Source organism: Hyperolius riggenbachi, chromosome 3 (genome assembly GCF_040937935.1).
Source record: "Hyperolius riggenbachi isolate aHypRig1 chromosome 3, aHypRig1.pri, whole genome shotgun sequence".
Lineage (NCBI taxonomy): Eukaryota > Metazoa > Chordata > Amphibia > Anura > Hyperoliidae > Hyperolius > Hyperolius riggenbachi.
The window spans coordinates 173622003-173649624 of NC_090648.1; the positions used below are offsets into that span (position 1 = coordinate 173622003).

The 27622-nt window shown below is 44.4% G+C and overlaps 1 protein-coding gene across 20 annotated transcripts in view; it reads left to right on the plus strand.

Moving 5' to 3' along the window:
• The first annotated feature begins 327 nt into the window (after positions 1-327).
• Positions 328-27622, plus strand: part of PPIP5K1 (diphosphoinositol pentakisphosphate kinase 1) — a 508717-nt gene continuing 481422 nt past the window's right edge. For 17 of the 20 annotated variants that reach the window (XR_011030280.1, XR_011030281.1, XM_068275301.1 and 14 more), the window contains exons 1-2: positions 11370-11422; positions 25995-26208. The gene's annotated coding sequence lies outside the window, so the exon portion shown is untranslated. The other 3 variants (XM_068275298.1, XM_068275299.1, XM_068275297.1) reach the window with 3 other exon arrangements.

The following is a 27622-nucleotide window of genomic DNA, read 5'->3' on the forward strand; positions in this document are numbered from 1 at the left end:
AGAAAATAAAACTGACACACATTTTGTCATTCAACCCGAATATAATGTCTGGGGCTTTTCGATTGCCTCGGATAGTGTGCACCATAGACTTCAATACAAAATACTTAGTACTGTCAGAGCTGGGTATTAAAGTGGAAATCAGTGTGTAAAGTCAGTTTCTGACAATTCTAGTCATCCAGAATCCATACAAATGCAAGATCCCTGCAGTGTTGTAGTCTTCCTGTTCAGAGAGTTGGATCTTGAAATTCCTTTTCCTGTAAACTACAATTCTATAGCAGGATGTGCGAGGATGTGCCAGTATAGTGACTGACCTACCCTGCTATTGTACATAAAACTGAATGTGGATAAGGTAGGTGATGCAGCTAAAGAAACAAAGATGAAAACTTTCCAAGCTCCACCCTTTTCTCTGCCTCTGTCATTTGCCACCACCCTAAGTCACATTTTTTATTTATTTTGTTCATAAACGCAGTATTGCTTTTATAGAGGGATAAAACTGTATTCATGTATGTTATTGATTTCACTTTCAAAACAAGCTTTATTATTAGCTAAGAGGAAACGTTACAAGGTAACAGCCAGTCACATGTTTTCTGCTGTAATGCTGGGACATGTAGCCTAGCCTCAATAGTTATTCCTCCTGGGGTGTCACATGGTCACTCCTGATTCACTGACTGCTACCAGTTAAATCTACATCTAAATCTACAATTGTGTTTGATTAGAGAAATTGGTATTTTGTCCACCATTGTTCTTTACGTTGTTTGCTTTGTTCAATGTTGGCTTTAGGTGGATTTTAAAGCTCTACTTTAGATTCAAATTTTATAATTGTATTAATAAATAATTATAAAAAAGCACTTAGGCATGTTTCAGTTATTCTACCAAATTTGCCTAGTGTTTTCGCATGTAAGTTTCCAACACATTATTATGCATTAAAATGTGCATGTCCACCACGGTGATACAATACTTTACAAGCTAAAATACATGTAGGGAAAAGGCAGTATGCTGGAAGTTGGAAGATGTAAACCACCCTATACATAGGCTGTTAAATCTACAGCATTTTCACATGTGGTAAAACATGCAGTGTTAATTGGCCCTTCAAGGATAAAACTGTGCAATGGTTGACAATTTAAAACATCTAAATTAAGTACATTCAGAGTATTTTTACAAGGAAAAATTTTTTTTTTTCGTTTTGGCCATTTCTAACCATGATTATGCAAAACAGAAGTTTGCCTTCTTTAAACAGAAGGTATTTGTTATTATTCAGGCTGGAGTAAGAATGCACTATTGGTCATCTCAAAGCTCACACCAACCTAAATAATCACACTTCTATTTTGCACAGCATTTCAGTAAGGATGCTTTTTGGTTTTTGCTGGGCTAACTGTACCCATGATTAGAAACAGTTCTTCACAAAAAGATAGATGAGCACCATCTAGTGGCTGAAATGAATAATCTCATGAACACAAATTACTAGCAAGTGATGCCCTGCAGAGAATGCTTAGTAGTGCATACAATACAACCCATTTTGAAAACATGTTTTATCATGCACAGAGCACAGCAGAGGGGTAATTAACTCCCCTTCAGGATTGGTCTTCATCCCACTAGGCACTCCTTCTGTATGCTGTGAGCGCTATTTGTGATCATGTTTTGGGCAGCACGGTGGCTTAGTGGTTAGTGCTCTCGCCTCTCAGTGTTGGTTCCCGTTTCGAATCCAAGCCAGGTAAACATCTGCAAGGAGTTTGTATGTTCTCCTCGTGTCTGTGTGGGTTTCCTCCTGGCACTCTGGTTTCCTCCCACATCAAAACATACAGATACGTTAATTGGCTTCCCCCTAAAATTGGCCCTAGACTATGATAAATGCACTTCACAATACATACCTAGACATAGGACTATGGTAGGGACTAGATTGTGAGCCCCTCTGAGGGACAGTTAGTAAAAAGACAATATACTCTGTACAGCGCTGCGTAATATGTCAGCACTATATAAATACTTCAAATACATAAATAAATCACATGAGAAGGAGCGCCTAGAAGGATGAAGACCTGGATCCTGGAGATGTTAGTTCTCCCTTAAAGAGGAACTGTCATGAAAATCCTAAAATTTAAAACACATACAAATAAAATGTACATTTCTCCCACAGTAAAATGAGCCATAAATTACTTTTCTCCTATGTTGCTGTCACTTACAGTAGGTAGTAGAAATCTGACAGATTTTGGACTAGCCCATCTTCTTATAGGGGGTTCTCAGAGTTTTTTTTTTATTTTTAAAAGCAAGTGAGTGGCAATTGGTCCGTCCAACTGCCAAAATAGTGTGCAGTGAGCAGGGACACTGGCCAGCATCTTTGTATTTATCATTTTTAGGCTACTTGCACACCAAGACGTTGCGTTAGGTGCTACGTTAAGGTCGCATAACGTGCACCTAATGCAACGCATGGTGGTGCGGGAGAGGACGGTAAAGTGAGCCGCGTTAGGCGGCTCTATCCGTATAAGGTCTCCCAGAGTGGCGCTGATTGGCCGGCGGGACCACGTGATGCGGAGCGAGACACTCCGCATCACGTGGTCCCGCCGGCCAATCAGCGGCCGCCAGTGCAGTGAATATTAAGTTGCCATGTGCGCGGCTACTGTAGCGGCATCTCCCCGCCTCCTCTCACCCCCCACTGCGCATGTGCAAACAGTCTAACGCGGCTTAGGTCGCTCTAACGCCGTAGCATGCTGCACTTTCGGCAGAACGTGCAGCGTTACATGTAACGCAATGTGTGCTGTGTGAACAGCCCACTTGTGTTACATTGGTGTGCGTTGGGGGAGCGTTACAGGCGCACTAACGTGCGCCTGTAACGTCTTAGTGTGTAAGCAGCCTTAGAGAATGTCTTTACAAAGAATAAAGGCCATGCTAAGAATCCCCCTTGAAGAGATGGACTAGCCCAAAACCTGTCAGTAATGTCAGATTTCTAATACCTACTTTAAGTGACAGCAACATAGAAGAAAAGTAATTTATGGCTCATTTTACTCTGGGAGAAATGTACTTCTTATTAGTATGTGTTTTAAATATTAAGATTTTCGCAACAGTTCCTCTTTAAAGGGACCCCGAGCAGTGCCTGAAAATAAAAGATTACACTTACCTGGGGCTTCTTCCAGCTCACTGTAGACGGTATGGTCCCCCGGCGTCCTCTTGGCTCCTCTCCTTGTGCCTCCCCCGGCCCCCGTTACCAGCGACACCCAGGCCGGGTGTCGGGCCAGCGGCTCTTCCTGCCATGCGTCATTAACAGGAAGAGCCGGCCCGACACCCGGCCTGGGTGTCGCTGGTAATGGGGGCCTGGGGAGGCACAAGGAGAGGAGCCAAGAGGACGCCGGGGGACCCCGCCGCCTAAGGTGAGCTGGAAGAAGCCCCAGGTAAGTGTAATCTTTTAATTTCAGGCACTGCTCGGGGTCCCTTTAACTGCACATTGGGTCACCCATTGCTCAGTCCTTTTGCCAACTGTAGCTCCACTGTCATAGCTCCACCCCTGTCACTGACTAGAGTATTTTAGATTTGAAGGCATGAGTAAGGCTACAATTCCACTTGTGCGCCGGCATGCGTCTTGTGAGATGCAATGCCGCCACAGCTGCTGCCTCTCCCAGCCGAATCCCAGAACCGCTATGGGATTCAGACAGTTCCGCACAGAATTATGCTGCAGGGCCTCAGATTTTTCCTTGGCCACGAATTCGGATTGCTTACATAGACTTCTATAGGCTGCTAAAATCCATCCAAATTCGTGGGTGAGGAATCAGCCTGGATTCGCAGCAATGGAAGCCTAGCCTAAAACCTCGGCTTTTAGACATTTCATAGGTTGGAAGGCTTGATTACTATTGCTTAGTATTGTATTATATTATAATACTCATTGAGTGAGTGTATTAGATTTAACTAGTAAGGTAATTTATTTTGTTATACCGTTTCTTATACCGTTGCAAATTATATGCATATTGCATGTTCAGCTGTTTATTGAAATGTGTATTAGATTTATCAAGTAAGGTTTTGTATTTTTTCTGTTTCTTATACCATTGCAAGTTGCATATCATTGCAAATTATGTGCATATTGCGTGTTTTTTGCATTTTTTGAAGCTGTTTTCAGAGCGATTCCAGGCATGTTTAGAGAGATTTTCTAAACATGCCTAGCGTTTTTGGAGTGTTTCTGTGTAGTAGATTTGTTATTTTGTTACAGTAAAGCTGTAACTGAACAGCTTCTGTAACAAAAAAGCGTGGAAAACAATTCTGATCTAGCGTTTTTCAGAACAGTTTTCCACTTTCCTATACTTTACATTGAGGCAGAAACGCCTCAGAAAACCGCAAAAATGCTGCAGGACCTGAGTTTGCGTTTGGGGGAACCGCTCTGGTGTGCACCAGCCCACTGACATACATTAGTCAAGCGGTTTCCCCCCGAAAACGTTTTAAAAAACGCTCAGAACCGCTCTTGGTGTACACCAGCCCTAAGATTTATCTAGTGAGGTTTTATATTTTGTGATATCCTGTTTCTCATACCATTGCAAATTATTTGCATACTGCATGTTCAGCTGTTTATTGAAATGGTTATTCGATTTATCTAGTGAGGTTTTGCATTCATATTGCATGTTGAATATTCAGGTATGTTAGACTGTGGTGAAAAGAATTGCATCCTTGTCAGAATTTGTGTTCTCAAATTGCACAGTTTTAGAGGTATTGTGGAAACTCTTCCCTCCAAGGTACTACAGATTTTTGAACAATACTACCATAACCTGTTGTTAGGTACAGAGGTCTCCACAGACTTCAACGCACTTAAGGAGACACTGAAGCGAAAAAAAAAAAAATATGATATAATGAATTGGTTGTGTACTATGAATAATTACTAGAAGATTAGCAGCAAAGAAAATATTCTCATATTTTTATTTTCAGTTATATAGTGTTTTTTCTAACATTGCATAATTCTATAATATGTGCAGATTACACAACACTCAGCATTCAAAATGAGTCTTTCAGAGCAGTCTGTGAAGTAATGAACTCTCCTCTAGCAGAGGAAAAGTAAACAGTTCAATTACAGTTGAGATAATAAAAGTCAGATAACAGCCCTCTCCACCACTAAGTTAGTCGGAGAGCTTAATAGCTTTTTTGCATAGAGATAACAACTGAAGTTTCTCAACTCTTCCTGCACTGGAAACAATTACACTGATGTATCTGATCTTAATGTTTTATTTCTTAGCTGTACTACACATACAAATCATAATATCATCATTTTTTTTTTCGCTTCAGTGTCTCTTTAAGTCCTGGCTTTCCACTCTCAATCTGCCCATGTTACCCTGAGATCAGCTTGAACATCTGAATGCCCCTATCACAATCACAGAAGTACTAACTGCTATCAAATCTTTAAAGTCATCCACTACCCAGATGGATTTACTCACTCATATTATAAACATTTTGCAGAAGTCCTATCTTTCCCTCTTACTACTTTATTTAATAAGGTTCTTAAAAGTGAACAATTCCTATCTGAAATGCTCATAGCTAACATGACCCTACTCCCTAAACCTGGTGCTGATCATTCTTACCTAGCTGGGTTTCACCCTATCTCAATCCTCAATAATAATGTTAAGCTGTTTGCAAAAATTTTGGCTGTGCATTTGGGCTCTATGGTTGGCGACCTCATAGCTCCCTCCCAGACTGGGTTTATTCCAGATAGACAAGGCTCAGATAATGTTTGTTTAGCTGTTAACATTTTGCAGGATTCAGAATTGACCAATACTAGATTTCTCATGTTGGGACTTGACATCAGTAAAGCCTTTGATTCTGTTGGATGGCAATACTTAACTACTGCACTGGATGGCTTTGGTTTATCTGGTCCTATTTTATCAGCAGTACTCACTCTGTATGACAACCCCTCCACTATGATACGTATTCCGGGTGCTACCTCTTCCCGAATTACCCTTAAACATGGTACTCGACAGAGATGTCCCCTTTCACCCTTACTGCACTGGCCCTAGAACCTTTGGCAGTTGCTATTGGACAACACCCTGATATTGCGGACTATGGCCCAAATAATACTAAGATCGCCCTATATGCTGATGACGCTCTTCTGTTTCTCACCAGACTGGTCACCACTCTCCCAAATCTGTTCAAACTATTAGACTACTTTGTTATTTTCTCAGGGCTCAAAGTCAACTCCTCAAAATCCACTGTTCTTCTTCTTAATCTCCTTCCCCATACCCTGAAGTTACTTGAAGCAAATTTTGATTTTACTTGGTACAACTCTAATTTTAAATACCTTTGTGTGTTTCTCACTCCTGGCTACCGTGATCAATATGAGGCTAACTTTCCATCGGCTTACAAAACAATAACTCAACTTTTGAAAGTTTGGTCCTCCTACAAGGTCTCATGACTGGGTAGATGCCTTGCTTGCAAAATTGACTTCCAAAAATACTATATTTGTTTTGCATGCATCCTATTACTCTCACAAAACAATCCTTGTTGAAGCTACAGTCCCAGATCAATAAATTTGTATGGGATAATAAACTAGCTAGAATCAGAGCACGGGTGATATCTAAACATCCTTTGCAAGGTGGAATAGGTCTCCCTAGCTTATGGCACTATTATTTGGCAGATAAATTAGTCAAATAATGGACTGGGGTCTGGATGTTGCTCCCCCTTTATAGTACCATTTAGAATCTTTATCTGTTCACCTCTTCCTTGTTTACAGTGGTGACTAGGCGAGATATATTTTCCCTCTCTCGTAAAAACAGAATAGTGTCATCATTAGCTAAAGTCTGGTTGTCCATAGCCCCGCAGTTTCGTCTAATATCTCTTCCCTCCTCTATATTATCCTTTCTGGGGAACCCCCGATTTCCCCCTGCCTTTTACAGCCCACAACAGTCCTCATGGTGGAAAGAACAAGGGCTAACCACCGCTAATAAATTCTGGATGGGTGGTAAATGTATTTCTTTTTCCATATTTAGTTATGGTTGAGATGCCCCTCTCAGTGAAGCACTTAGTTACTGTCAAATAAGAATTTTTTCAATTCCCATTTTCCCTCCCCCCCCCCCCCCCCAAATAACAAACTTAGGATGTTTGAGACTCTATACTATGTCTCCCCCAGAGCAAAGGGTCTTATCTCATTGCTTTACGCTCTGCTGCTTGGACGTAATCCTGATGAGAAGATGTTATACATGAGAGCCTGGGAACAGGAATTGAGTATCCAGATTTCACAATCAGATTGGTCGGTTTCCTGGGCATCAATTTCAAGGGTAGTCAAATCTAATATCGTTAAGGACATGGGTGTGAAGCTCCTCTTTCGGTGGTATTCTACCCCTGCTAAATTACATAAATTCTACCCTGCTGTGTCTGCTGAATGTTTTCATAGTTGTGGAGCTGTGTGTACTCTTACGCATGTTTTCTGGGAATGCCCCGAGGCTAATAGGTTCTGGAACAAATGGAAACATGTGGCCCGCAAGGTGTTCCTTAACTGCCTCCCAGGCTCCCTTGTATTCTCCCAATGAAGATGTCCCTGCCATCCTTCGTACTCTATACAGATATATGCTTCTTGCTGCTCAGTGGTGTATTGCCTTCCAATGGAAATCCTCTAGTCTTGACTTCTCATTGGTACTACATAGACTAGATATGCTTATGCTCATGGACAGAGTATATTACAATAGTGTTGAGAATCTGGCTAGATTTGATTTTATTTGGAATAATTGGAAGTCCTATAAACAATTGTAGTGAGCCCAGTTAATATTCTTTATCTCATGAGATCTATATTTCCTGGACATTTTCTCTCTTTTCTTATTGATTTTTGTTTCTAACTACATTTCGAGACCCATATACTATTTTTTTGGTTTTGTTTTAACCTTTTCTTTTGCACAGGTTGGTGGAACCCTACGGACTTTGTTGGTCTTGATGTTTGTGGTTCTCCCTGGAATCTCAGTAGGGTGGTTTGGAACCCCCATTTTCCAGGTTGAGATACCTTATAACCCACCTCGATATATGGAACTATCCTCACCTCTGATTATTTAATTTTAGATGTATGTTCTTGCCTTCTGTTTTAGACATGTTCTTGATTATTTGTACTTAACTCATTACATGTTGTTCTTACCTTGCTCTGTTTAATGCTTAATAAAGCTTCCTTTAAAAAAAAAAAAAAAAAAAAGAATTTGCGTTTTCTACCTTTCCTTCCCCTCACATGAACCTTCCAATCCCTCTGCCTAATACTAACCTACCCTTTCTGCTGCCTAAAACTACCCTATCCATCTCCAATGCCTAACACTAACCTACACTATGTTGTGCTTAAAACTTCCCTCTACCTGTCCTCTGCCTAACATTAACATCCCGTTTCCCTCTGCCTATAGGTGTGCATTAACGATACAATCTCCAAATAATTGACTGTAAGATCCGATTGACAACGATCCTTCGAGCCCACTAATGGAGGGGAAAATGACAATCTATCTTATCAGACTAAAGAATCGTTTTGAAATTTGGATCAGCTGAACAATCGATAGACTAATCGTTTGTTGTCTATTGGCAGTATTAACGGTATCCAATCCGATTCCTCATATGGTCCAATCTCCCAAACGATCAACTGCACAACCAGTTGGGTGCTGTAAATGATGCAGATTGATGATGGACGTTCTATCAATCCAAATTTTGGAACAATTCTTTTAAGCCTCATCTACATGGGTAGATGAGGCGGCGATGTGGCTTATCAATCGATTGATAAGATCCGACAGGTCGGATCTTGATACCGCCGATTCCCTGCTCGTTCCCCGTGAGGGGATAATGGCAGGGAATCGAGCGGAAGATAAGCGGCGCAGCACGGGACGAGCGGGTATCGAATCCGGTGCACGCGTGGGCAAGCGGGACGATCCGGCGGCTAATCGAGCCGCCGGATCGGAGCCTCATCTAAACGTGTAGATGAGGCCTTAAGGTGTCCCTATATCAGATGATGTATGGGCAGATCAACCAAAAGACAGATCTCTCTCCGATTGAATAGAGATCTGTTGCCTGCCCATACACCACAGAACGATTCCCGATCAATTTTATGCTGAGATCATTCCAGAATCGGCCTTGTGACACCGCATCTGCCGCCTCGCCGTCACCTCAATGGTCAATGTGCCCATCCTTTCCCCCCCCCCCCCGGTGCACTATACGTTACCTGTCCATGTCCACCGCTTGTTCACTGCTGCCACGTGGTAGCTGGAATAACAGGGGCACGTACGTGACCTCACATACGCGCCCATGTGTACGCCGGCAACCATGTGGGGCGCGTGTATGGATGAAGGACGGATCCTGGAGCCAGGAGCAGACAGGTAATGTATAGTGCACTGGGCACAGGGGGGGGCAGTGTCAGGGATTTTGTTGCGTTTGTCATTCGTCCCGAAATATTGCAGCATGTCTGTCCAATTAATGTGATCAATTTCGGCTGAATCGGCTCAAAATTGATCACATCATCCATTGGGCACGCACTTGGCGATATCGATATTTTCATCCAATTCGATAATAATAATCTAATCAGATGGTTGATTGGCCACCTTTAGGCTGATCAGATTGCTTTTTTTCTCCTTAATTGCAGGCCTGAAAAATCGTTTTCAATTGTAACAATCGGACAGTTGATCGTTCAGGAAATTGGATCATTAATGGGTACCTTAGAACTAACCTCTCCTCTGCCTAACATTGACCTCTCCTCCAGCTAACACTAACCTCCCCCTCTCCCCTAACACTCAGGGCTCGTTCACACTAGAGGCATTTTTGGGCAATTTTAAGCGTGGGCGTTTTTTCAAAAACGCCCTGAAAGCGGTTACACCATGCTTCTCTATGGTGTAGTTCAGATTGGAGAGTTCCGTCTGTGTTCAGGTCAGAAAACGGTGCCTGACCCATTTTTGAGGCGATTTTGCCTTAGGCCCGGTTCACACTAGCGTTTTGTGTGAAACCGGGCCGTACGTCCGGGTCCGGGGGGCCGTACGCATCCCTCAGGATCCGGTCAGGTTGCAAACAAAAAAGTATCAGTTCGGCATCCGGAAAGTAACACTTCCGGATTGCCGATACTGTACTTTAAACAGGCACAGCAGCAGAGACAGGCATGGGGAGAGTGGGGGCCCCTATCTGTCCATGCCTGGACCCCCCATGTGGCAAAGGACGGGTGCCGTAAGCACCTGTTCCTATTGCCAGTGTGATGAGAAATTTCCGTTTCTCATCACTTCCTATGGTGCGGGGAAAATGGTCAGGTTCAGGGTCAGGTGCGGCGGCCGGAGCGGTGTTCCGGAAAAATGCTGCATGTTGGAAAAATCCTGAACGCAGCCCGGACCCGGATCCTGACAGACGGACGGGTGTGAATGGATACATTGATTAACAATGTATCCATTCACATCCGGGTCCGTTTGTACAGTATACGGTGCGCTCCGGTCCGGGGAAACCGGACCTGGAACGCTAGTGTGAACCGGGCCTTAATGGCAGGAAAAACACTAACGCTCACAAAATCGATTTGTGCAGCGATTGCATTCGTAACAATAAATACATTGACTGACGTCAGGAAGTGAAAAAACGCAATTGCTCAGCAAAACCGCTTAGAAAAGCAGTTCACAAAAAAAAAACAGTGCACAGGTAATCGGGAAAAAAACGCCACAAAACCCGCCCAACGCGGACGGATAGGCGAACGGAACGCAATGTGAACAAGGCCTCAGGGCCCCTTTCTATTGCCATACTGCAATCTGATTACGATCACTAGCAGATCGCAAAACACTAGAATGGAAACCGCTGCAAATGTTTCTATTTGTGCGATCCATTTGCGATATGGTTTTCTCACGAGCGCAATCGTTGTCCTGCTGCGTTATCGGTGTGATTGAGCTCCTACTTTGTAAGGAAACTCAATGGTGGTAGTAGAAATTAAGCCTAATCTAGACGAAGCGGATCGCAAGAAACACAATCCCATCGAAGCACAATTACATTTCTTAGTGGAACAGAGCCCTAATATCTCCTCTGGGATGCAAATTCTGCCAGGCTGCATAAAAACACTGACCAGCGTTCCTTGTTTTATAGCAGGATTGAGAGCTGATTTTGAAGTTATTTGTGCCTGTGCTTGTAATCAGTAAAGTTTGCACCGTGAGTCTTCTTCACAAATCTATTTGGAAAGAAAACATCAACATCAACATCAACTTGACACAGATTGGCGCTACACAACAAAAAATCTCGTTCCTCCTTGCTAGCGCTGTACAATGTGAGCATGCGCACTTGAGACTCAGCTACAGGTCGCTTGTTGATAATCTCCGAAATCTTCCCAGTTTCCCTGATGCGTGCTATACGTACAGCGCAGCCTAACCTCCTGGCTTCCTTGTTATGCCTCATCCTGCCTCTTATTGGGCAAGGTTGTGAGGGTTCCAGACCTCATTGGCTGTTGTCTCTTGCCTTTTCTGTAGCTCGGTTAGGCTGGTCCAAGCAGAGGAGGCAGGTCAGTGATAGATTATATGGCCGGTGTAAGATGTTATTTTAATGCTACTAATGGTAACTACGGCACAGGACTGGTGACAATAGGCTGTTGTTAGGGGGTGCTGCTGTTTTTAAGTCTGTGGCATGAATTGCATTGCCAGAGGAATAAGCTGTGCTCTACTTGCCTTGCCTGCCATGTACGGCTTGCAGCAGCTGTACTGTATTGGTTTCTTGTCCTATATGAATGTGAATGGCATGTGTGGCCTCGGGAACTAGTGTTGCTCTAGTCATACGTTATAGGGTTCCACTGTCATTGCATTGTAAACAAGCTTGACATGTCTTTGAAGCTCAGTGTCAGTGCCCCAGGAGCAATGTACACAAATGAAACATAAAGCAGCGCTCTCAGGTCTAATATAAATGTGACAAAAATGTAGACAGTTGTGTGCTGTCATAATACATCCTTCCATTCCACACCAGCTTGGTACTGAATACGCTACACTGAACTTATTTCCTCTCTCATTAAAATCAAAAGGGCTTCATCACGCTTGTATACATTTTAAATATGAACATTACCCACTTATTGAATTTGACCTTAGGCTACTTTTAGGGCTGGAACCCACAAGAGCGGTTTTTTGAGCATTTTGGCAGCGCTGCGATACGCTAGCGTTTTGCCAAAACGCTCAGCTGATGTTAATGGATTGGGCAACTTCCACAGGAGCGTTTGCGTTTCCCAGAAACGCAAACGCAGGACCTGCAGCATTTTGGGAGCGTTAGCGCTTTAATGTAAAGTATTGAAACGCTAGCAGAAACGCTCAGCAAAACCTAAACTGAGCGGTTTTGCTAGCGTTTTGCGGTTCAGCACACTGTAACAAAATTAAAAATAATTCACAGGATCAATCAGGATAAAAAGGCGAAACGCAAAACGCTACACAACCGCTGAGCAAAAAAATACACTGTTGCAAAACGCGGCCGAAAACGCGCATGAATCTGCTTGCAAACCGCTCAGACAAAACGCTAGCAGTTGCGTTTTGCGTTTGCGGATTTCAGTGGGTTCCAGCCCTAACACTATATTCTCAGTGCTTCATAGGCCATTGATATGAATGTGGCCCTGCTCAGGAATTGCACTTTGTTTGTGTGCAATCATTGTTCACTTTTTTCAGAGATCAGCTTTCTGTTTCTTTTCCCCGCATGACGTGCGTATTCCCGATTCCAATGTACTTTGCTGCAATCTAGAAAATTGCTAATGAACCCAGAAAATCTTGTGCGATAAACATGATCACAGAGGGCTGGAAATGCCCACTAAAACGGAGGGACGAGTGTGCTCCCCGCCTACTTGTTTTAGTACAGTGCTTTGAACCCAATACTTTGCGATTCATTCAAAAAGTGCTTCTTTTGAAAAGCGCTTCTTCTGTAATGTGTACCTGAGAAGGAAGCCTTTGTACAAAATAACATGCTTACCCAAGAAGAAGGAAGCCTCTGGATCCTATCCTCTGGTCCCCCGTCGCCAAGCGCCAGACCCTCTAAAGATTACCAGCGAGGGTTGATTGGGAATCTGACCTCTACACAGTCTATTCTATGGAGCTGAACTCCCCATCAGATAAAAACCTTTGCAAGATGCTGCACACAAGGTGCTGTACACATGCAACAGATCAGTATCTGCAAAAGATCTGTTCCTGCAAAAGATCCGTTCCTGCAAACCGCATTCATAGTCTATGACATCTGCAGATCCCATACACACCTTGTTTAACGGACAATTATCTGTAGACCAGATCCACCAGGTTGGATCTTCAGATCGGCAGATAATTGTCTGATCTGCAGATGAATGTCCATTAAACAAGGTGTGTATGGGGATCTGCAGATGTCATAGACTATAAATGCATTTTGCAGGAATGGATCTTTTCCAGGAACAGATCTTTTGCAGATAATGATCTTTTGAATGTGTACAGCATCTTTGTGTGCAGCATCTTGCAAAGATTTGTATCATGTATGGAGTGCAGCTCCATAGAATAGACTGTCGGTATGGCTCTCATACTACATGAAAGGGGGTAAAATTGGTCTGTGATCTTTCATTTTCCAAAGACTTTTATCTGACGTGTGTACCCACCTTAAGCCTAAAGCCTCTTTTCCACAGGCAGTTGCTAGGCAGTGAAATGCCTCTCAAACACTCACAACTGCTTGCTGCTGCTTGGTAACTGCTCACTGCTCCCTGGTAACTGCTTGCTGAGCACTCAGTTCAACATGAAAAAGAGGCCTTAAAGGGAACCTAAACTGAGAGGCATATGGTTGTTTCCTTTTAAACAATGCCAGTTGCCTGGCTTCTTGCTGATCTCTTTAGCTGCAGTAGTGGCTGAATCACACACCTGAAACAAGCATGCAGCTAATCCAGTCTGACTTCAGTCAGAGCACCTGATCTGCATGCTTGTTGAGGGGCTGAGGCTAAAAGTATTAGAGACACAGGAGCAGCAGGAGAGTCAGGCAACTGGTATTATTTTAAAAGGAAAAATCCACATCCTTCTCAGTTTAGGTTCCCTCAAAGGGAGTGCCCAAGGAGATTTAAAAAAAAAAAAGATCCACTTACCTGGGGCTTCCTCCACCCCGTGGCAGCCATCCTGTGCCCTCGCCGGGTCGGCCTCTACTGCGCTTCACGGCGCAGGTCACGTGGTCCGGCCGACGTCATCATGAAGGTACTGCGTAGGCGCCTGACCCGGAACCTGACCTGGCGAGGTCGGATTCTGCAGCGGAGAAGACCGGGAGCCTCCGGATCTGCGGCGAGGGTACAGGACGGCTGCCACCAGCTGGAGGAAGCCCCAGGTAAATGGATCAGTTTTTTTTATCTCCTTGGATGTTTACTTTAAAGACACTCTGTAATTAAAAAAAAAACCTCTAGGGGATACTTACCTCGGGAAGGTGAAGCTTCAGGGTCACAATGAGGCTCCCCCCTCCCCTGTAGCTTCTGGGAATCCAGCGCTGGCTCCCACGAAAGACCCTCCACAAGGCTTGACAAGAGGGCGCAGGCGCGGGCAATATTTAACTACCGTGATCCTGCGCAGGCGCACTAGTGGCTCTTTATTCGTGTTAAGGCAGAAATAGCTGTACCCGATCGGATTTGTTCTACTGCGCAGGCGCAAAGAACTCGCGCCTGTGCAGTAGAGCGGATGGATCGGGTACAGCTATTTATTTCCACCTTAGACCTGCATGAAGAGCTGCTAGTGTACCTGCGCAGGATCGTAGTTGGTAAATATTTACCTCACCGCTATTCGGGGAGGGGGGGGGGGTCCCGGCACTGCAACGGAGGGATGAAGTAAGATGGGGAAGCCTCGTTAGGATCCACAGGCCTCCCCCCTCTTGAGGTGTGTACTCCCCAGGGACCCTTTTTTTTTATACAGGTTTTCTTTAAAATACTTCTCAATGGTGGGCTGATTAAGGTCCCTTACCGACTTAACCGCATGCTCAGTGAGCAGTTACCAAGCGGCAGGGAGCAGTTACCAAGCAGCAGGGAGCAGTTACCAGGCAGCAGTGAGCAGTTACCAGCAGGGCTGTGGAGTCGGAGTCAAATAGTTGGAGTTGGAGCAATTTTTGGGTCCCTGTAATCAGAGTTGGAGGTTTCATAAACTGAGGAATCGGATGATGTTATACCAACTCCACAGCCCTGGTAAGTATTAAGCCTCATCTACACGGTATATTTTTCCATCAGATAGATGGATCTATTAGATAGATCTAATAAGAAATTGCATCGTGTGTTGACGTCTAAATTGTTTCCCTTCACTGGCTACCTATAGAATGGAGGGTCCTATTCAAGATCGGCCTACTGACATTTAAATCCCTGAATAATCTAGGCCCTGGATACATGAAAGATATGTTACAGCTGCGTAGCAATCCCCGCATTCTCAGATCCACAGGTTCTAATAATCTAGTCATACCCAGAGTCCACTTGGAAACTTTTGGTCCCAGAGCCTTCTGTCATGCTGCCCCTACGTTTTGGAACTCCTTACCTCAACAGATCAGGACAGCCCCATCCCTGGACGTGTTTAAATCCAGACTGAAAACCCACCTGTTCAGTCTGGCATTTGCAGAAATATAACTTTTGTTGTGTGAATACTTCATCCTACTAATTACTGAATCTGAGAGAGCCTAAGCGCTATGAGTCCTATGGGAGAAAAGCGCTATAGAAATGTTATTGTATTGTATTATTATTGTAGATCAATTTAGCAATAGATTTTGCTTTGATATGTACCCACAATCTATTGCAAAATCTAACACAATCCGATTGGACTAATTGGAAATTATCTAATAGATTCAGTCTGATGTAAAATTGTACTGTGTAGATGAGGCTTTAGATTAAGGAGTCGGAGTCAAGAAGTCGGAGCAATTTTTGGTACATGGAGTCTGAGTTTTGTACCAACTCCACAGCCCTGGTTACCAGGCAGCAGCAAGCAGTTGTGAGAGTTCACCAGTCTTTTCACTGCCTATCAACTGCTTGTGGAAAAGAGCCCTCACTGATGCTGGCGCAGTGATGGCTGCTAATCAGTTGATGTTACTGTTGCTGGCACAGTCGTTGCTACTGCTGGTACAATGGTAACTGCTGCTGGCACAGTGATTGCTGCTGCTGGTACAATGGTAACTGCTGCTGGCACAGTGATTGCTGCTGCTGGTACAATGGTAACTGCTGCTGGCACAGTGATTGCTGCTGCTTGTACATTGACAGTGAATGGTAACTGTTGCTGCTGGCATAATGTAAATTGCTGCTTCTGACACAATGGTAACTGCTGCTGGCGCAGTGATACCTGCTGCTGTTTGCACAAAGGTAACTGCTGCTATTTGCACAAAGGTAACTGCTGCTGGCATAATGATAACTGCTGCTTCTGGCACAATGGTAACTGCTGCTACTGGCACAATCCTTAGACTCTGACCTTTCAGTTTATTGAAACCTCCGGCTCTAGTTACCCAAAATTACTCTGATTCTCCAACTTCACAGCCCTGGTAACTATTATTATTATTATTATTATTATTATTATTATTATTTATTGTATTTATAAAGCGCCAACATATTACTCAGCACTGGACATTAGTTTAGGTTACAGACAATATTTAGGGGTGACAAACAGCAATATGACAATACAGGAATACAAGAAAACCAGATCACACAGCACAGTATGAGTACAAGGTAATGCTTAGTCAGTCACTGGAGGGGAGCATTAGGCAAGTTAGGTTCCCTCAAATGTATAGCATAGGTTCACAGTAGTGGAGGTGCATGATCAGATAGGACACAAAAGGAGGAGGACCCTGCCCAAAGGCTTACAATCTAGAGGGAGAGGTAGGGACACGAGACGTAGGGGGACTAGAGTTCAGCTGTGGGTTTAGAGCAATTGTGAGGGGTGGTAGGCCAGAGTGAAAAGGTGAGTTTTAAGGGCCTTCTTGAAGGTGTTGAAGGAGGGGGCTGCCCTAATGGGTGGAGGTAGGGAGTTTCATAGTGTTGGAGCGGTTCTTGAAAAGTCCTGGAGGCGTGCATGGGACTGGGTGATGCGGGGGACGGTCAGGTGAAGTTCATTGGAGGAGCGGAGTGAGCGGCTTGGTGTGTATCTCTGAGTAAGATCGGAAATGTAGGTTGGACAGGTTTTGTGGACGGATTTGTAGGTCAGACACAATATCTTGAATCTGATTCTGGACTGGATAGGAAGCCAGTGGAGGGATTCACGGAGGGGAGCCGCCCTGGTGGAGCGATGGGAGGAGTGGATAATTCTGGCTGCCGCATTCATGATGGACTGCAGTAACGCTATTTAGGTCTTAGGGAGACCAGACAGAAGGGCATTGCAGTAGTCGAGGCGGGAAATTATGAGGGCATGTATGAGGAGTTTGGTGGTGGCAGGGGTCAGGAAAGGGCGAATCTTACAGATGTTACGAAGGTGGAAATTGCAGGACTTTGTGAGGTTTTGGATGTGGGGAGTGAAGGAGAGTGCAGAGTCCAGGGTGACACCCAGACAGCGGGCTTGAGAGGTAGGGCGAATGGTAATGTGGTTAACAGTGACATGCACATCTGGGAGTTCCAGGGATGACCGGGGTGGGAAGATCATAAATTCCGTTTTGTCTAGATTTAATTTCAGGAACCTAGCGGACATCCAGGAGGAGATGGGAGATAGGCAGGAGGAGACCTTGTCCATGGTAGTGGTGGATATGTCAGGGGTGTGGAGGTAGATTTGGGTGTCATCTGCATACAGATGATAGTTAAAACCCATGGAGCAGATAACCTTGCCAATTGAGGATGTGTTTAGGAAGAACAGTAGGGGGCCAAGGACCGAGCCTTGGGGGACTCCCAATGAGAGGTGCTTGGGGGTGGATGATGACTTTTTAACTACTGCTGCTGTAGGCATAATGGTAACTGCTGCTGGCACAGTGGTTGCTGCTGCTGTTGGTACAATGGCCTCTGCTGCCTACATTTGTGGAGAAGCTTCTCTATGCACATTGCTAAATTACCCAGCAGGAAGCCACATCCTTTCTATATAAAGGGCATGGACTTCCTTCACTCACCATCCAGTCTGTGGTCAGCCTCTCCCTCCGCTCCTCTTCCTCACCATCTTCAATCCAGACTTTGGGTTACAAAAGTACTACAAAAAAATGGACGCGGGAGTTCGTGGACATGTTTATCAGTTTATACTCTGGCAGAAATTTTTATGTAGTCCTATTATTAATACAACTGCCAATAACACAGGGGGAGGCAGAGCTGCAATATAAACGTGTCGAGACACACGGGTTTGGAACCCCTGGCTTATGTTGACTGATAGCTTAGGCCTTTTTCACACAAGCGGCTAACAGCAGTACATTTAACTTCTTATCAGCCACCCAGATTATTTGCTGGGCCTTCAGCTCTGGTGGTGCTTTCATGGATGCACATCTGAGCAGGTGGCAGCCACTCTAATGGTGCCCATACATGGTACAATTTTTTTCAACTAATTTTACCATTTCTATGTAATATAAGGGAACTGCCTAAATTATCCTTTTAGTATATTAACTTGATTCACCCTTTAACTACATAGAAAAGGTAAGATTGGATGAAAAAAATTGTACCATGTATGGGCACTATTAGACCTGACATGAGACTGTTTATTACCAGACAGTAACCACACCACAGGTTTCAGCTGTAGCCCACACTGGGTTGCAGCACTGCAGAGCAGGCAGCTGTCATGAGCAGTGACTGGAGGTTTCAGCTGTAGCCCTCACTGGGCCCCAGCACTGCAGAGCAGGCAGCTGTCATGAGCAGTGACTGGAGGTTTCAGCTGTAGCCATCACTGGGCCCCAGCACTGCATAGCTGGCGGCTGTCATAAGCAGTGACTGGAGGTTTCGGCTATAGCCCTCACTGGGCCGCAGCACTGCGGAGCAAGCAGTTGTCATAAGCAGTGACTGGAGGATTCGGCTATAGCCCACACTGGGTCACAGCACTGCAGAGCAGGCAGCTGTCATGAGCAGTGACTGGAGGTTTCAGCTGTAGCCCTCACTGGGTCACAGCACTGCAGAGCTGGCTGCTGTCATGAGCAATGATTGGAGGTTTCAGCTGTAGCCCTCACTGGGCCCCAGCACTGCAGAGCTGGCGGTCGTCATGAACAGTGACTGGAGATTTCAGTTGTAGCCCTCACTGGGCCTCAGCACTGCAGAGCAGGCGGCTGTCATAAGCAGTGACTGGAGGTTTCAGCTGTAGCCCTCACTGGGCCCCAGCACTGCAGAGCAGGCGGCTGTCATGAGCAGTGACTGGAGGTTTCAGCTGTAGCCCTCACTGGGCCCCAGCACTGCAGAGCTGGCGGTCGTCATGAACAGTGACTGGAGATTTCAGCTGTAGCTCTCACTGGGCCCCAGCACTGCAGAGCAGGCGGATGTCATAAGCAGTGACTGGAGGTTTCAGCTGTAGCCCTCACTGGGCCCCAGCACTGCAGAGCAGGTGGCTGTCATGAGCAGTGACTGGAGGTTTCAGCTGTAGCCCTCACTGGGCCCCAGCACTGCAGAGCAGGCGGCTGTCATGAGCAGTGACTGGAGGTTTCAGCCCTCACTGCCTGAGGTGTTATAAGTCTATACTTATAGCAGTGTTCTCCCCAGGCTCTCCGGCTAGTTTTGGAGAGCATCTGGCTGTCATTGGCTCACCTCCTCTTATGCTGAAAGCAGAGTTGCACACAGAAGCACCAGCCCTGCATTCTCTCATCATGCCCCACCCGGCCACGCAGCTGGAAAAAAATTCTGGGGAGAACACTGCCATAGGGAGTAGATTCCAGCATGCAATCTATAACTAGGTTCACATTGGTCCGTTGCAGCATAATTGCGGCTTTGTAACATAGCTTGCTGCACTGCAATGCATCACCACCTATGCGACATTCACAGTGTGGCTGGGGTGCATTGCAGTATAATGGCGTACAGTATTGTAATGCACTGCATGTAGTATGTTACTGCAAAATGCACGTGTTAACAGTTGCTTCACGGTATACGATGCATGGATAACGTGGTGCCCCTTTCCCATTGCGCTCCTGCTGTTACAGGGAACGTAACCCCCTCTGTGTACCTAGCCTATTGTAAATCGATAGAACTGCAGCCCTGCAAACACTATGGCCTATCAGCCGACTACCCACCCTCGATCAACCTTGTTTTCTGTCCTGTTGGATCGATATTGCAAACATTTTGGGAGAATCGATTACCAGCAGTTGAATCAAATCTACAGGAAATCGAACTGGAAAACCCATGAATGTATGGGTACTTTCACACTTTACAATGTTTTTAATAGTTTAGATATTTTAATTTGATAAAAGCTTTCAACTGAACACATATCTTTCTAATACTACGGCCTCTGTCGATTTAATTTTTCTGTAAAATTTGAATAATTAGCAAAAAAAAGCAGGTCTTTTATCAGTCAAGTTTGAGATACTGTATATTATCTGTCTGGTATGATTTCTTTTTTGCTTCCTTTCCTATTTATTTTTGATGTTTTGTCTTGTTTTTCTGGCAGTGGGCCACTACATACGCAAAGAGTCTTTTAGCTTCAAAATTAAGTTGCAAGAAAAGTAAATGAATGTATGTTTTTCAAGCAATAATGATGCTAACCATAATCCCATCATCAGGAGCGTAATGATATAGCACTAAAGCTGCATACTGACCTCACGACCCAGGAAGATGGATCCCAGGAATATCCCCCGACGATGAGCACTCCCCGATCCCTCTTCCTGTGGGCTGGTACACGGGACGATACACAATGTGCGTGAACGGGAAGTCAATCAATCGTGGTACTTTGCCCAGAGTCACCGAGGAACAAAAAGATCAGATCCGCCTTGACTGTTGTTCTGGCCGCATGTTGTTATGTCGTTCCCGTAATCTCATGCCTATGCCCATGTCGCAAGATCACGGAAACGATTGCTCGTCACTCAAAAAAAAAAAAACGCCAGTCGTTGAAAAATTATTAAAATTGCGAGATGGGTACAGGCTTTTAGGCCACACAGGTTCACAGTGGGGTGTGGCGGCGCGGAGTAACGCACTATAACGTGGGGCGTCTCACAGTGTGTCTGGTGTGGTGTGATCTAACGACAGTTACTGCAAAATGCACGTGTTAACAGTGACAATTAAGTTTGAGGCCTAGGGAGGGCATGGGAGGAACACGTGATTGACATCCACATAGCTTCATAGCTTTGTACTGCATTATGAAGTACAAGGGTAGTGGCACATGACAATCAATGTGATTCATATCAAGTTGTGCTACATGGTAAAACTGTCAATATTCATCAATATTCCACGATGAATTTTCAATTGGAGATAAACTGATTAAGCATCTCTGAGTGTAAGACAACTGTAGTGAGAAGTATATGGAGGCTGCCATATGTATTTATTTTTAAACAATACCAGTTTTCTGGCAGCCCTGCTGATCTATCTGACTACAGTACAGTCCTGGCCAAAAGTTTTGAGACTGTCAAAAATATGGGAAATTAGAAAAGTTGGTGCTTAAAGGGAACCTTAACTGTGGGCCCCCCCCAAAAAATTCACTTACCTGGGGCTTTCCCAGGCCTCCTGCAACTGTCCTGTGCCCGCGCCGATCCTTCGGTGCCCTCCGGTCTCCCTCCGCGGCTAAGTTTCGTTTTTGGCCGGCTGCCAGTCGTCCTCCGGCAAAGCGTCCTCTTCTTACACATTCCCCGTCGTAAAGCGCGTCCGCATGACGCAAGACGCGTCATGGCTAAAAGTATTAGAGGCAGGACAGCCAGGCAACTGCTATTTCTTATAAGGAAATAAATATGGAAGCCTCCATATCCCTCTTGCTTCAGTTTTCCTTTAAGGTACTAATTAGTGGAAAGCTAAAAATGTACTGAATGTGCAAATTTACATTTGGCAGGAACTGGAAATTTGCATTGGTGAATCCAAAACTTGCATGGAATAACCATGTTCATGACCAAAAGTGACACGGGCTAGTCAGATTTGAAAATTGATGACCAGTTTATTAAAGTACACCTGATTTGAGATGGATATGGAGGTTGCCATATTTTGTTTTTTTTTATCAATACTTGTACTACAATGCAAAGTTGTCCGGCATTCCTGCTGATCTCTTTAGCTGCACTGGTATCTGGATCACACACCTGAAACAAGCATGCAGCTTGGGCTTCTTTTTGATGGGCAGATGACAGACAGTACGTCCCCCCTCCTGACAGCTGCACCTGTGTACCTTGCAGAAGTTGGGTCATGGGCCGTTGGGTGACATCTGTCACCTGCATGACCTTCTAAGTACATGCATCCAATTTTGATTGGCTAATGTTCTCATTCTGTAAATGATGAGAGCTTACCTACACAATCTGTTCATTGTATTTAAAATCTGTTACACCTCAGTTCCCTTTCAGACTGCCATGTTTTCATTGTGTCGTGTTACCCTTTTTTTACTGCAGGGTAACACTAAAGCAATGAAAACCTTTGGGGTATTTCAGAGCGGATGCAGTGCTATGTGCTGCACCAGAAGCATGCAATTTGACACGAGGGCAATATCGCGATATCAGCGAGCATCCGCAGTGACATGCGACGACTGGAATCCATGTAATTATTCAATGGCCCCGCAGATATTTAAAACTGTTCCGCTGGAGAGATACGTAAAGGACGACGGCATGGTAGCGATCCGAGCTTATGGGGCTGGAGGAAGCCCCAGATATGTATAAAACGTTTAGCTTTTATCAGCTTTGGTACACTTTACATTTTGAATGGTTGCCAAAATTCAAATGAAGGCTCATAACCGCGGATTGCGAGCAGAGACCACCGTAATAATGGTCTATCTAATTTGGTGAGTGTATCACTGAAGGGTGTTAGTGAAGGTTTTGTAAGCCACATATGACAATGTGAGCGCTTTGGAGGAAAAGGTTTGAAATTATAACCGCGGATTACCACAGGTAATTGCAAAGCCTTGTTTTCACGTTGGCCAATCAAAATTAGATGTGGGAATGCACCCTTAAGGTGACCATTAATGATCCAATCTCTTTCATCCAATCTTACCATTTCTATGTAATATAAGGGAACTGCATAAATCATCCATTCAATATACTCACTCAATTTACCCTTATACTACATAGGTTTGGTAAAATTGGCTGGAAAAGATTGGATCGTTAGTGGCCACCTTTAGATTCATACTGGGACATTGTGTTGTGTCAGACAGGGCTGTGGATTTGGAATTGGAGTCGGAGTTGAGGAGTCAGAGCAATTTTGGATACCTACATAAAAACAAGGAACACCAAGAGCCCCAATAGTGTACTATATACTGGTAAATGGTTACTAGATAGAGTGAATATTCATACTCACAAACCAGGGTTACCATTAGGCAACCACTGTAAAAGCAGGTGGGGAGATTTTCCTGACCCCACTCAGGAATAAAAAGTCGCTCTCTGTAGATGAGAAAAAGGGGGTTCAGCCCTCCACCCAGGGTGGATTCAATATTATGCAGGAGAACAGAGGCACCAAAAGGATAAAAGGAAGCTAAATGAGCTTAAAAAACAAATTCTTGGTAAATAGAGGAGGTAATGGTGGACTTACCTCCTCCAAGTAGACACACGACGACTGTAGTAAAGACAGTCAATATATTTTATTTATGAACTCCAAATATGCAACGCGTTTCGCAGGTTTGATCCCACTTCATCAGGCAATAACAACGGAGCAATAGCATATGTGGTCAGTAGAAGAGCCAGGCACCTCTGTGCCTGGCTCAGTAGTCAGTAGAAGAGCCAGGCACCTCTGTGGTCAGTAGAAGAGCCAGGTACCTCTGTGGTCAGTAGAAGAGCCAGGTACCTCTGTGGTCAGTAGAAGAGCCAGGCACCTCTGTGCCTGGCTCTTCTACTGAGGTGCCTGGCTCTTCTACTGACCACATATGCTATTGCTCCGTTGTTATTGCTTGATGAAGCGGGATCAAACCTGTGAAATGCGTTGCATATTTGGAGTTCATAAATAAAATATATTGACTGTCTTTACTACAGTCGTCGTGTGTCTACTTGGAGGAGATAAGGCCACCACTACCTCCTCTATTTACCAAGAATTTGGTTTTTGTAAGCTCATTTAGCTTCCTTTTATCCTTTTGGCGCCTCTGTTCTCCTGCATAATTTTGGATACCTGGAGTCAGTGGTTTTCATAAACTGAGGAGTCGGATGATTTTTGTACTAAATCTACTGCCCTGGTAAGTATTGGACTAAGGAGTCGGTGTTTGGGTACCTGGAGTTGGAGTCGGTGGTTTCATAAACTGAGGAGTCGGAGTTATATTATAATGATACATTCACACCGGTGCATTATCAGTGCAGTGCAGTGGAATCCATCGGTATAAGACGAGGCATGTAGTGCGGTATCAGACAACATGTGGGTTTACAGTTGCAGTGAATCAATACATTTCATTGACTATGCTTCACTGTGTGCTTCGTATCGAGCGCCTAATGCACAATGCGACTTGCCCTCCGTTGCCATCCTTTTTTGTTTTCCAGGGAGTGCAATGCCCAGTGTGAACCTAGCCTTGGCGTGGCGGTAGTCACACACTTGCCATGAGGCGGTTTTCTACTTATGTGTGGCTGCGTTGTGTGGCTACTTCTAATACACATGTGGGTACAAACACTGCCTTTTGGCTGCATGAAATTGCAACCAATGGTGTTCATTCACCGGCATATAGGAGTCTGAATTGCGCTGTAAGCATGCAGTTCTCCGAGGAAGCAGATGGGTCTGCGGCACATGTGAGATCTAGCAGGGGTGTTGGTCTGGTGTCTGTTCAAACGGTAGATCCGGTGGCTAAGCCTTTCCACACTTTCCTGACATTACAATGGCTATTGACTCCTCACTAGCATAGTTTCTTCCACCTCAGTGATACCCATTAGTAGTTGCCCTTATATGGTACTGCGTATATAGAGTTATATTAGCGATTGTTTTGCTGTATTGGATTTAGATATAGGAATGATTTGTTTTGGTTGGCTTGCCTCATCTGTATTTTCAATTATGATATGCAATCTTTGGTATCATTTGTATACTTATTGATTTATCATGGCCATTATTACATTATGTCGTTATGACACTGGACTTTTAATGATATTTTTTTTACAGGGGACACGTCCCTAATAAACACTTTGTACTTTTTGGAAATTTTTGTTATGAGTATTCATTATTGGCTATATGGATGGCTTTTCTTGTGATATTATGTAAGCATGTAGTTCAATTACCCATATAAAAGAAGCCTAATAAAGAACCCAGTTAAGGTTTGTAACATGCTGATAGTATATCATACAGTATATCTACACCACACAATTACAGCGCCAAGCTCTGCACACGATAATGGTCAGCTCAGAGAAACTCTATGCAAATACTATATGCAGGGGGCCCTTTCAAAGGGACCACAGAAATCACCTATAAGGGAAAAAACCTTAGCATAATAGATACTATTAACAAAACAATTGTGTATCAATATGATCTAGTCCTCCGATCAATATGATCCAATATGCACAATACAGTCCCAGCGTCTTAAACAATGTTATTAATAACTGGTGCGCCTCTGAAAAAAGAATGAGTTGTTTCTTCAAGATATACTAAATCCAACATCAGATCAGCACTCCTAGTGATTGCCTCTTGATCCGCTACACCTCCACCAGTTTCACCCTGTGAGATCCACACTCACCAACAGTAGAGGGCCTGGATTACATAGGCCTCTGACGCTTTTAGGACATTAATAAGCTTTAAGAGACAGAGGAGGATCGAGGGCGAGGGGAGCCTATTAATGCCCCAAAAGCGTCAGAGGCCTATGTAATCCACGCCCTCTACTGTTGGTGAGTGTGGATCTCACAGGGTGAAACTGGTGGAGGTGTAGCGGATCAAGAGGCAATCACTAGGAGCGCTGATCTGATGTTGGATTTATCATACAGTATATGTTTCTATTTTTTTCAACTGTGTATGAGATTTGAATAAATAATCATAATCTAGCTCTGTAAATCGTATTCTGCTAAATGACAAATAGTTCTATGGATGGAGAAGGTAAGAAAAACACCACAGTATACATAAGTGTATGTATATAACTACTGTAGTGTGCCGACTGCCGAGTCCTTTGAATTCTCAGTACAAATCGAGCTGTTTCTTCCTTTAACAGGTTAACAGGGCAGTTTACAGCACACAGAGCGTCATTCACCACGTGACTCTGACCAGGAACTGACTGGAGGAGTGAGCAGAGTATTATTGTTCACAGCAGCTAACCAGAACTCCAGTGAGAGGAATGCTCATTGTGTTTAACAGCTGATGCACCCTTGTGAACTGAATATTCAGAGGAGAGGACGGCACAGCCTCCTTTGTATTCTGGGCTTGAGGTAAACCCTCTTTTGCAATTTCTAGATTTGCCGTTAGGTTCACTAGCACCTTGTGTGACTGCTTGTTGATGTGCACTAAATGAGGTGGCAGCTTGCAGTAACCCTCTGGAAATGTTTTCCTCAGTACTGTATATGTTTTTTTTCTTTTTTGTAATCAGTGCGAAAAGATCTAAATATTGTATTTAATGATCTGCTTCATGGATGCAGTATATTGTTGTCCCAGAATGTAAAGAACTGAAGTAGTTATTAGCAGGTAGACTTAAAGAGTTGATGGTATTTATAGACTCCAGAGATTATTGTTTTATGAATCCTGACTGGTTATTGTTATGGATATGCACTCTGAGGTGTGGAGTGTGAGGGCATTTTCCATCAAACCCTTTCATTTAGCGTGTCCTGATTGCTTTCTCTTTAGGCTGCATATCAGAATCTTTATTTCACTAAGCACAACTGGGACGTGCCTGGAATTGGGTTTGGCATGTACAGGGCTAGTGTGGAACAGGACATATAATACAATAAGAATACAAAATACAGCAGTTTAACCGTAAACATTATCCTCCCTGGCGTTCTGGGTAATGCGTACATAAGTACGCATTACCGTTTTTGTTAAATACTTTTTTTTTTGCAGAACATGTAGCTAGCACTTTGCGTACTGCTGTAGCTAGCGTATTGCTAGCTACAGCAAGAACAAAAAAAATAAGTGAAAAGACCCTCCAGGGGCTGAGCAATCCACCTTGGCGTACATGGACGAGCTCAGCTGCGAGTGGAGGTGTCGGAGTTATGGATACGCACAGGGGAGGAAGAACTGCCACTTCCTTGATGCTCATTTTCAATGTTCGGCTCAGTTGAAGATTATGACTGAGCAGAACAGGGGCAACTGGGGGCACTGGATGGGGAGGGATGGTCCAATAATAAAACACTATTAAAAGTTTAGGGGGGGCGGGTTAGGGGTACATTAGGAGGAGTTTTTAGATGCACATAACACAAGGTTAAAGAAAACCTGTAACGAAGAAAAGCTCCCCTGGGGGTACTCACCTCAGGTGGGGGAAGCCTCCGGATCCTATCGAGGCTTCCCCCGTCCTCCTGTGTCCCATGGCAGCGGCGAAAAAGCTCCCGGAACGGCGGGGATGTAAATATTTGCCTTCCCAGTTCCAGCGCAGGCGCAGTATCGGTTCTCCACTCGGAGATTGCCTGAATTGGATTGCCTGCAGCTACAGGGGAGGGGGAAGCCTCATTGGGACCCTGAGGCTTCCCCCTTCCGAGGTGAGTACCCCCCAGGGGAATTTTTTTTATATCAGAGTCTCAGAATTGAAAGGTTTGCTAAAACTCTAGCTTCTTGTCAAACCACCTTGTGTGCAATTGTCTTGAGAAAGTGCTATTTCACGCTTAAAGTGGACCCAAACTAAAAATACAAGAT